Genomic DNA, 7,870 nt, shown 5'->3' on the forward strand with positions numbered 1-7,870 from the left:
AACCTAATCAACTAAACAAAAAAAAGCAAAATACAACCAGAGACATTAAAATTAAGAACAAACTGATAGTAACCAGATAGAAGGGGGGAGAGGGATAATAGGTGATAATAGGTGAGGGGCCATCAAGCAACAGGTATAGAGGACACATGGACAAAGCCAAAGGGGGTATGTTCAAGGGTGTGAGGCCAGGATGGGTGTGGCGGGGGTCCATGGTAGGGTGAAAATGGAGACAACTGTACTTGAAGAACAATAAAAAAAGACTGTCAGCTGATTTCTCAAAAGAAACTTTGCAGGTCAGAAGGAACTTGCACAAAATATTCAAAGAGATGAAAAGCAAGGACTTATAACCAAAGTTACTCTACCCAGCAAAGCTATCATTTAGAATCAAAGGACAGATAAAGAATTTCCTAGACAAGGTAAAGCTAAATGAGCACATCATGAAACCAGCATTATATGAAATGATAAAAGGTCTCCTTTAAGAAGAAGAAGAAAAATATGAATAAAATGGCAATAAATACATATCTATCAACAATTGAATGCCCCCCAAAAGAAAAGAAACAAGCAGAACAGAAACAGAGAACATTTTTTATGGTTGCCAGGTGGGATATAGGTCAGGGGTATGGGCGAAAAAGTGAAGGGATTAAGAAGCACGAATTGGTAGTTACAGGGTAGTCATGGAGATATAAAGTACAGCATAAGACATAGAATAGCCAAAGAACACATATGCATGACCCATGAACATGGACAACAATGTGGGGATTGACTGAGGGAATTAGGGGGAATGGGTGGAGGGGGATCAAATGGGGAAAATTGGGACAACTCTAATAGCATAATCAATAAAATATAATTTAAAAAAGAATTAAAAATGGCTGTCTGCTCCTCCTGTTCAACAGACAGCCACGTCTTCCTGCACAGTGCCAGCCTGAACCACGATGATGAAGATTGGAGTGAACAGGTTTGGCCATATTGGGTGCCTGGTCACCAGGGCTGCCTTTTACTTTGGCAAAGTGGATGTTGTCACCATCTATGACCCTTTCATTGACCTCAACTACATGATATACTTGTTCTACTATGATTCTGCTCACTGCAAGTTCAAAGGCGCAGTCAAGGCTGAGAATGGGAAGCTTGTCATCAATGGTAAGTCCATCTCCATCTTCCAGGAGTGAGATCCTGCCAACATCAAATGGGATGCCGCTGCTGCTGCTGCTGAATATGTTGTGGAATCCACTGCTGTCTTCACCACTATGGAAAAGGCTGGGGCTCACTTGAAGGGTGGAACCAAGAGGGCTATCATCTCTCCCCCTTCTGTAGATGCCCCCATGTTTGTGATGGGTGAGAACCATGACATGTCTGACAACTCCATGAAGATTGTCAGCAATGCCTCCTGTACCACCAACTGCTTGGCCTCCCTAGCCAAGGTCATCCATGACTATTTTGGCATTGTGGGGGGACTCATGACCACAGTCCATGCCATCACTGTTACCCAGAAGACCGTGGATGGGCCCTCTGGCAAGCTGTAGCATGATAGCCGAGGGGCTGCCTAGAACATCATCCACGTGCTTCCACCGGTGCTGCCAAGGCTGTGGGTAAGGTCAACCCTGAGCTGAATGGGAATCTCACTTGCATGGTCTTCCTTGTCTCCACCCCCAATATGTCAGTTGTGGATCTGACCTGCCACCTGGAGAAAGCTGCCAAATACGATAACATCAAGAAGGTAGTGACGCAGGCATCAGAGGGCCCACTCAAGGGCATACTGGGCTGTACTGAGGACCAGGCTGTCTCCTGCAGCTTTAACAGTGACACCCCTCCTGCACCTTCAATGTCAGGGCTGGCATTGCCCTCCATGACCACTTTGTCAAGCTCATTTCCTGATATAACAATGAATTTGGCTCAAGCAACAAGGTGGTGGACCTTGTAGTCCACATGGTCTCCAAGGAGTAAGAGCCCCCTGGACCATCAGCCCCAGTGACAAGGAAGAGAGACCCTCAACTACTGGGAAGTTTTTGCCCCAAATTGATCCCCAACACACTGAGAATCTCCTGACCTTCAGTTTCCATCCTAGACCCCCTGAAGAGGTGAAGGGCTTAGGGAGCCCTGCCTTGTTATGCACCATCAATAAAGTTCGCAGTACCCCCCCCCCAAAAAAAAAGAATAAAAAACAAGTAAAACTATTGTCCCAAGCTTGGGGAAATTTGAGGTTATGTTTGAGATTTGTGTGTGTGTGTGTGTGTCCTGTCATTTTGAAGGTCATTTGAATGTATACGCAGTTATTTGAATAAAGATTAATTTGGGTCTTGACTTGGTTGGTGTGGCTCAGTGGACTGAGTGCCAGCCTGCAGATCAAAGGGTTGCTGGTTCAATTCCCAGTCTATGGCACATTCATGGGTTGTGGGCCAGGTCCCTAGTAGAGGGCATGTGAGAGACAACCACACATTGATGTTTCTCTCCCTCTCTCTCTCCCTTCCCCTCTCTAAAATATAAATAAATAAAATATTTTTTAAAAGTTTTAAGATTATTTTGGCTCTTATTAAGTTCCTTCTGTTTTGGATGCTACTCTTTTATCTAATGACACACTTAATTACCTCACAATAAGTCCGTGCTGATTTGTTTTGTTTCTGGTAAGGTAACTATAATGACAATTGATAAACTTAAAAAATGGATTATTCCAAAGGAACTTACAAAATGTTAAACTCTATTATTCTAGTGATAGATTCTTAGAAAATATAGAATTCACACAGGTAGTAGAGAGATTTGGGGTACAGGTATGGGAAGACATGTACATTCTATTAAGATGTGGGTATTTTGCTCTAAAACCAAAGCTTCCCCCAAAAATCTGAGATGAGCTTTAAGGAAGTGATTGCTGACTTTCTGAGGAATAATGAGTGCTAATTAATCATCTGAAATACTTTCTAACAGCCTTGTTCCTCTACATATTTTCCTTGATGAAAAACTTTAAGACACAAAATGAAATAAAGACCACCACATCAAAAGTAGATTTACCCTTTGAGAAATGGCTATGTCAGCTGATTTGTAATAGGAACAAAGCAGCTAATCACTTTTCCTGAACACTGAGACACAAACTTTATGGACAGTGAACACTTTTACAGGTGAGGTTCTGAAGTGTAATTGTTAATGTGACATTTAGACTGTGAAATTTCTCCAGTAAGAATGTCTTTGCATGGAATGGAGAAGTTTTAACAAAATGTAATATTTGAAAACTCTGTTACCATTCACACACATTACCTGTTTAAGTTTCATAGTCACCATCCTATGAAACAGATATTTATAGATTATTATTGTTTTGCTATTGTTATGATTATTAATATTATTCCCATGTTAAGATGAACAAACTGAGGTTCACAATTGCCCTAAAGGCTATTATAACTAGGAGTGCAGAAAGTAAAATAAAACTCTGAGGAGAGTCATCCAAAGCAGGCTGAATGGAAATTGGAGGCAAAAGCAGGATGTTTCTCATGGAGCAGACTGACAGCTGTAAGAGGGGAAGGGAGAGAGGGGACTGGATGAAAGAAGTGGAAGGGATTAGTCAAAGAACATACATGAATGACCCATAGACATGGATAATGGTGAGGGGATTGCCTGAGAAAGAGAAGGGAGCTGAGTGGAAAGGTCAAGGGGGAAAAATTGGGACAGCTGATATAGCATAAATAATAAAATATTTTTAAAAAGCAGTACATTTCTGAAGCTTGTGAGAAATGAAAAACACATTAAAAAACAGAGCTCTTGGTCAATCAATGTGAATCTTCTTACCAAAGCCTTGACTATGTCTCTTTAGTCTGCTATCCAAATTGAGGATGGCCCATGGGGAACCTTTTGATCTCATGTTCTTATGTTCTCTCTCTCTCTCTCTCCCTCTCTCTCTCTCTCTCTCTCTCTCTCTCTCTCTCTCTCTCTCTCTCTCCCCCCCCCCTTACCTCTTCTCCTCTCCTTTTTCTCCCTTCCTCCCTCCTTCCCCTCTCTCCCTCCCTCTTCCCTCTCCCCTCTTCTATCCCTCTCCACTCACTTCTTTATCTTCCTGTGAATCTCTCCTTCTCCCTATTTTTCTCAATCTCCCTGGCCATTGTCTTTCACTTTCAGACAGGCAGTTCTTAGGGGAAAATAAGGATTCTTTTCTTGGCTTACATGTTAGGTTTTTGTGCCCAACTGGATGCCAAAACATTACATGTCAAAGTGTTCCTTTAGTGAAACCAAATATGGCACCTTCATTCATAGAGTCAGCATGGAATACATATGGGCAAAATATGGAATTATAGGTTCTTGTTCTGTTTTATATTGACTATGTCCTTTTAGGTAAGTGTCCCAGCATCTCTGTGATTCAGTTTTATCATAAAAAAATTAGTAGTGCTGCTCTGGCTGGTGTGGCTCAGTGGATTGAGTGCCAGCCTGTGAACCAAAGGTCTCTGGTTGGACTCCCAGTCAGGACACATTCCTGGGTTGCGGACCAGGTCCCCAGTAGGGGGCATGCAAGAAGCAACCACACATTGATGTTTCCCTCCTTCTCTTTCTCCTTCCCTTCTTCTCTCTCTAAAATAAATAAATAAATAAATACATACATACATACATACATACATAAATAAATCTTTAAAAAAATTAGTAATGCTATCCTCCAGGATTCTTGTAAGTATTAAATGAATTCATGTATACAAAATACCTAGTATAGTCTATGCACAGGGTCAGTGCTCATGTAAGGGGGTTGGATCATAAAGTCTACCTTCCATTATGATCAATTATCCCTCATAGAGATTGACTTGATAATTTCATAAGGATTTGTTCATTCCAAGTTAGCCCTAAGTAGGCCTACTACAGGAGATAGAGGCGTACCACTGACTTCCCTGGGCTCCAGGAAGTAGGAAAGACTTGTCATATTCTGTTAAACAAGCTCTAACATGTCCCATTGCTCACCAGCACTGGCCCCTAACACACACAGACACATACCCCTCTCACACCCTGACAGTACCTACTTCAACATACTCAAACAGCACAGTGAAGTGGGAATTCTTAGTAGCAGTGATGAAAAATCTAAAGGTCATCATATAAAATCATGTGTTTAGCACAGTGTTTAGTACAAAAGTGAAGCTCAAAAATGTTAGTTATTAGTCTTGTTATTTCTCATTATCCAAAAAAAAAACTATGGGCTATTTTAGCTTCTAAATCTGACCAGAGCCTGAACTTTATCCAAAGTTCTGAGACTCTAGGCTATTTTGACTGTTACTTAATTGTTTTCACCAACATGAAAGAAGGAAAAAAGCATGGTAAAGTCCTAAGGGGCCAGAATCATATATTTCAGCATTGTATGACCTCCCTCCCACCCTCATCTTAGTTACCTAGCCCAGGGCATTGTACACAGTAGGATCTCAGTGCTATTTAAAGAATAAATAAACAAATGGGTGATACAAGTTCAACTGCCTCTCAGAATTTCTGTTTAGCTTCTGGTGAACAATTATGCTTTTCTGGTTTATACTTGTACTCCCAAAGCCCTGGGCTTTAGTAAAGCCTACTAATGAAGATTAGCAGAATCTGTGGCAAAGTACCCAGTCCTTTCAAGGATAGATATTTTCCCAGACTAGACACTTTATCCTGAGCTTCAACTCTCACTGGTCCTAAACATATAATGCTTTCCTTTTCTTTCATTCATATCCACCAGTAGAAATCTTACCCTTGGAGGAGCAGCACAAATACCACCTCTTCCATGAAGCCTTCTTTGATCTCCCCATCTGGAAATGATCTTGCTCTCCTTTGAACACCATTGCCCTTTGTACTTCTCTGTTGGCACTTCTCCCATTCCATCTTATATTAGAATTGTAATCCTGCCTCAGCTCCCCTGCTAGTCAGTGAACTCTTTGAGGGCACAGAACAGATTTTATACATGTTTGGTTTCCCCAACAACTAGCACTTCCTAGCTCATTGGTGCTCAATACATACTTGTATTAATGAGTGAATCCAAGCTAGGTGCCATAGTACATGACTTGAGAAAAGTTGGCAGACTAGTAGAAAGCCTTGCTTGACATGATATACTTGAAAGGATAGAGCTTTATTATAAAATAAAGCATAGTACATGACCATATTTCTTTGTCAGCAACATCATTATTAGCCTGAAAATTATCTAAGGCATGATATTGGCTGAAGGAAATCTGATAGGAAAAAATAATGTGTCATTAAACCTCCAATAAAATAACATACATTTATAAAAAATTAAATCCAGCTGACTTTTGAAATGATTGTAATGGTGTTTAAGTGGATGACATTTTAAGAGACACAAAATGTTCAGTTTCAGCCTTGACAGAATTCATCCATCACCTCAACATTGTTTGTCTCTAAAACCTTGCAGAGTCAGCTGGTTTGACCATTTTCTCTGCTTTGACCTAAGCTCCCATGATTGCTACCTGGTGGGTTTGTAGTCAAAGTTGACTGACAGTTGTGAAAAATGCTCTTTATAAACAGAAACCATGACCATGTAAATACACTTCTGGCATCAGGTTGTATACTTAAGTACTAAGCTAGTACTATACCATTAGCATGCAGCAGGGGTGTCCAAACTTTTGGCATCTCTGGGCCACACTGGAAGAAGAAGAGTTGTCTTGGGCCACACATTAAATACACAAACACTAATGAAAACTGCTGAGCAAAAAGCAGGTTTGAAGTAAATTTACAATTTTTATGTTGAGCCACATTCATAGCCATCATGGGCCACATGTGGCCCGCAGGCCATGGAATTGACACTCCTGATAGGACCTTCCCATATTACTATGAAATTACTCATTTGCTCTTGATTTTTTTCCTGCTATGTGGAGGGGGTGGTTAAAAATTTTTTAATGAATGAAATACCTATGCGTATGTACTACATAATCTATACCTTCATTGTTGTTTTGATGTTTTTTAGGCTTTTATGGTCAATTAGTTTTCCTAAAGCTTATTTTTCATTGAAATATAATTGATACATACCATTATACTGAATATTTGTTTCAGGTGTACAATATAAAGATTTGATATTTGTGTATATTGTGTAATGATCACCATAATAAGTCTAGTTAACATTATTACCACACATAGATACAATTTTTTCTCATGATGAGAACTTTTAAGATCCACTTTCTTAGCAACTTTCAAATATACAATACAGTTGTATTATTAACTATAACTCATAATTTTTCATTTGATCTCTGTACACCCCCATCAGATAATGTACTATGGACAGAGTACACCTTAGGATCATCATAAGTTCTGAGCAAGGCTGCAAAGTCAACAAAGTTCCTGGATTTCTGGTTTCCTGTGCTTCACATAGTGGTACTTTCATTTCCATTTAAAGTCCCTTTTCCAGGTACACGGAATAAGAAGCATAAATGGTAGGTACAAAATAGACAGGGGGAGGTTAGGAATAGTATAGGGAATGGAGAAGCCAACAAACTTATATTTATGAACCATGGACATGAACTAAGAGGGTAATGCTGGTGGGAGGGTTGGTGCAGGGTAGAGGGAAATAAAGGACAGAAAAAATGAGACAACTGTAATAGCACAATCAATATAATCTATTTTAAAAAAGAAAATTTTTTAAAGTAAAAATATAGATAAAGTCCCTCTTCCTCCTGACCTCCGAAATCCCATGCTGTCTCCTTAGCATTTCAGTTTGCACTGGTCCTATAAGCTTCCCATTACCCTTGTTCCCTAATGGCTAGCTTCATTTAAAACTTTTCTGTTTAGTGTCTTCATTTTTTAAGACTCTTCCCTCAACTAGATTTCAATGGGTGATACTGGATTAATTCAGATTAACTCATGTGTCACCACCAAAGAAATCTAGTGCTTTAATTGATAACATGTACATGATACCCAAACATTGATACATTCAGATGACCAA

At 39.9% G+C, this 7,870-nt stretch overlaps 1 pseudogene; it reads left to right on the forward strand.

Moving 5' to 3' along the window:
* The first annotated feature begins 932 nt into the window (after positions 1 to 932).
* LOC123819083 lies at positions 933 to 1,941 on the forward strand (annotated as a pseudogene).
* The last annotated feature ends 5,929 nt before the right edge of the window (positions 1,942 to 7,870 follow it).

Source organism: Phyllostomus hastatus, unplaced genomic scaffold (assembly GCF_019186645.2).
Source record: "Phyllostomus hastatus isolate PE091 unplaced genomic scaffold, TTU_PhHast_1.1 phas_contig_30, whole genome shotgun sequence".
Taxonomy (NCBI): Eukaryota; Metazoa; Chordata; class Mammalia; order Chiroptera; family Phyllostomidae; genus Phyllostomus; species Phyllostomus hastatus.